Here is a 4,104-nt window from a genome sequence, read left to right as displayed (position 1 = left end):
GCGCCGCAGCCAACCGCGAGGCGGCCGCGGGATACACCTCCCGGGCCGCCAATGGCGCGGCCGCCCGCGCCCCCCGCTCCGCAGCGCCGGCGCTTCGAGGAAATGCGCCGTTTATGGGAAGCCAGCAGGAAACATCCCGGCAACACAGCGGGGCAGGCTAGGAGGAGACACTTGCCTGAACCTAGTGCTGACCGGAGAGGAGAGGACTTCCTTTGTCAAGAGCTGTCAGCTGTGAATATTCCTTGGGAGTTTGGAATCTTTACCAGGCCACGAGCCTTTCCCATGGAGATGTTGCAGAGATAACATACGTGTCCCTATGTCGTCTCCTACGTTGCATGTTCTGCTTTGACCACGAGCCAACTGCTTAGAGTGCTCTGCTCGAAAGTTGAGGTTTCGAGCAGAGTTTTCGAAGTCGCAGTGTAATTTGAAACGCTGACTTGAAAACATGTGTCGAAAGCATAAGCGCGAGCAAACTCGGGTTTCCAGGGCGAGCCTCCTTCAGCTTTTTACATTGGACGATACTTTCTGTATATGACTCCTTCTAACTGAAGTGTCTCATATCTGAGCCACCCCTGAATGCCCAGCTACTGTGATGGTGGTTAAATTTTTTTTTCAAAATTCGTGCTGTCTTTTGTGAGGCTTGGGACATGGTCTACACAACAATAGGATCGACTCCTGTACATGAGAAGGAAATGGTTCTTAATTATAGAGGATGCATGGATAGATGCAGGGCTGTAGCTCTGGTCAGCTCTGCAAAACTGTATTTTACAGAACAGTAGCTAAAAACTTTTTTTGCCACCAAATCGTTTCACTTTCAACATATTTCTGTTTGCAAGAACATTTAGAGATTTCTTCATGTGTATTATAAAAGAGACTTCACTTTTAGCTTAAACTCTATATACACTACTTTGCTTGGGTTCAAAGTATATGTTGTGTCATTTGAAATTTTGAGGTTTGTACATTTTAGTTTACTGATGCTTTTAGAATGTTCTAGGGAAATGAAGTTCCAGGCTAGGCCAAAATAGTCAGCAAACCAAAGATCATCCTTCTTTAGTCACAGAGATATACTTGGTCACTCTGGCTTTATGCAGCAGCAAAACCCTATGTGCAAGCGGGAAGAACAGAACAAATGACGTGACTGAGATACTGCCAAAATGCCATTTGGAGAGTTGATTTCTGCCACAGATTTGCCATCCCTCTGAATGGAGATTGAGAATTTTGTCAGCACCATTTGAATCTCTTCCTCTATCCAAAACAGACCAGGTGAATTGTCTTATATTTGAAGCATAATGCTTCAAAGAGGAAAAGGCAGCCTAAGCAGCCAGCATGGAGTCATGCTGTGACAAGGTAAAGCCAGGCAAGGTGAATCCCACCTGCACTGTACTTACTGTGTTCCAGATATGGAAGACTGAATGGCTTAAAAGGAAAAAAAAAAATCTGGAATTCTGACTTTACAAAACATGCTCATTTGGAAATAGAGCTGTTTTCTGTAATAAATACCTTCTGGTCTGTGTGGATTGTGATTCCATTTGTCTGAAAAGCCCTAATTATAAGTTCTAATTCTTACTCAGCTGGAATGCTTTTTACTCAGCACTGTGGGGGAAGTGCTGACTTCCATTATGGTAACAATAAATTCCCAGAACACATAGAGAGAGGTGGACTTCATAGATTTTGTTCTTAGACTGTCACCTATAAATCTTGAATCTGTTGAAGTCAATGAAAAACTCACACCAGCTTCTGCTGGAATAGGGCTTCTCCCTAGGTCTCAAGTGAAAAAAGGATTTGGTGTCCTGAAGGCATTATTGCAGACTGTGTATCTACGTCTCAAACTCTTGTTTCTCCTTTAATTCTGGTTTTATACTGCAGAGATCAAGAAGTTCCAAGAAGCTTTCAGGCTTTCAGTCAGAATGAGGCTATTGAAAAACATGACCTTTCATTCAAAAGCAACTACCTGCAGTGGCTGTTGACTGCCACTGTGAATACTGACCTCCCAGCAGAGTACTAGACATCACTGAACAGCACAGTGTTGTGTTCTCTACAATCACATAGAGAGTATATTTACATTCCTATTGCCCAGTGGGGAAAATTGCCTTCTCAGCATCCCCAAAGACCTTCTAATTTTAGTAACACCCAAGATGAGGAATATATGTGTTCTCAATTGTAAGCACTAGAACTCACAATAGCATCATTTATGTTCCTGTTCACTGTAAAACTTTGGGTTTTGCATTCACAGTGCATACTCAGACTGCTGCATGAATGAGATGCTTTTTTAAGCCATTCTCATCATCCTCAAGATGCCATGTAAGTATTTTTAAATGGCTCTGTAAATAAACCTAAACACAGAAGAAAATTACAGCCTGTGATGTCAGGTTAGTCAGCAAATTAGTGAATTGGCTGATTGAAAGACAAGTGCCAGGTTCACTGCAAGAAACCACAGCAGGTCAGCTAAAATACCCTGACATACTTTCATTAAAATCTTCATTTAATCTATTATTTAGAGTTACTGGTGCTCACGCCAGTAGGGCTTTCAAGTCAATAACAACCCACCATTAATTATGGATCCATGCAATAAATAAAATCAAAACTGGAGCCTTATTTTGAGAGAATCTGGGATTACTGCTTGAAGAGTCTGTTAAAGCAATTATGCTGTAGCTGTGCTAAAAGTGCAAACCTGCTTCTTAGGCTCCTTCAGCAAACAATGGCTATCACTGCCCTAGCCCCTGCAAGTGAGGTTTGTCAGAAAGAGCTGAACTTCTTCTGAAAAAAGCCCACAGCAAAACTCAACTTTTTTTTTCATGTTTGTACCGTTAGAGTCTTTATCAATTCTATTGTAGGAGCATGTGTATTGTTCATATTTTAAAGCTGATAAAAATGGCACAAAATTATCATCCAGCCTACGATTCACATTTAGACCAGTGCCAGATCAGATGCTCAGGGCTTCTTCACTTAAGTTTTTTTTGCGAGAGTTCCTGCTTCTTTATGGACTTTTAAAATCAGAGATATAAAAATTATTTGAACATAACCATGAAAATAGTAGGAAATATATAACATGTATAGTGACAGGTTCTAGACCAGCAAAACTGTTTCTAAAGCATGAAATAAAACAGAACTGAGCTGCCTTAAAAAATTAGCTATTTCTTTAATAAGAATACTTCTTATTCTTCAGTACAAATCAGCAGTCTTAAACAACAAAAAGGTGTGTGCAGACACAAAAACAAAGTTGTATAGGGATAGGAAGAGTAAAAGGAAATGTCTGCTTAAGCCACAATTGCTGATTAAAAAAAAAGCATGTCAGACTACTGTCTCTGAATGGTCAGTTTTGATATCCATTGAGAAGTACATGTTGGAGCAGGTCCTGAAACACAGGATGTAAGAAAAATTTTACCCAAGAACAACAACCAGATGTCCCAAGATAGATCCTCAATGTACTCCTTCATGAGATCAGAGCAACAGTATATCCAAGGGCCAGCTGGCTTTCAAATCACTTCTAGGTAACCTTCTGGGTGTTACAGGAAGTGTTCTGACACCATTGTCAACTACAAACCAATATACATTAGGGTGAGATAATCCTAATAGTCATGTAAGTGTAACAAGGCTTGCCTTGCCCTCCCATCAATGTATCTATACAGATTCCTTTCATTCCACCATCTGGAAGAGTGCAGTGGAGACAAAAGCCAGCTTTCCACAGAGGGAATATGAAGTAGAACTAGACTAAAAAAGGTAATGCCATGAAGATTTTCCTATTTTGCTAATCCATCTGTTTTACTATGTGAATTTTATGGCCCAGTTTCTTTTCCCTTGCAGTCAATTCCATCTGCCCAGGAACCTGCCCAGGACCCTGAGACAGAAACTGCTTCTTTTGTGTTACCCTTTAAAAATTACTTTTGTATGACAAAAATTGTAGTGTTGTGTTGGTTTGTTCTGTGCTCCCCTGTGTCTGTAATGGTTTGGCCTGGTTTCCCTCTCCCCTCCTCCAAGCTGTCTGTCACCCTCACTCCTCCCATCTTCCCACGGCAATCTCACGTACCCGTTTGCCGTCCCTCCCTGGTACCCTGTCCATCACTCGGCACTCCCTCCTTTCTTTCCAGAAACTTCTACCCACAA

Source organism: Fringilla coelebs (assembly GCF_963513975.1).
Source record: "Fringilla coelebs genome assembly, chromosome: 5".
Lineage (NCBI taxonomy): Eukaryota > Metazoa > Chordata > Aves > Passeriformes > Fringillidae > Fringilla > Fringilla coelebs.
This window is presented reverse-complemented; position numbering follows the sequence as displayed.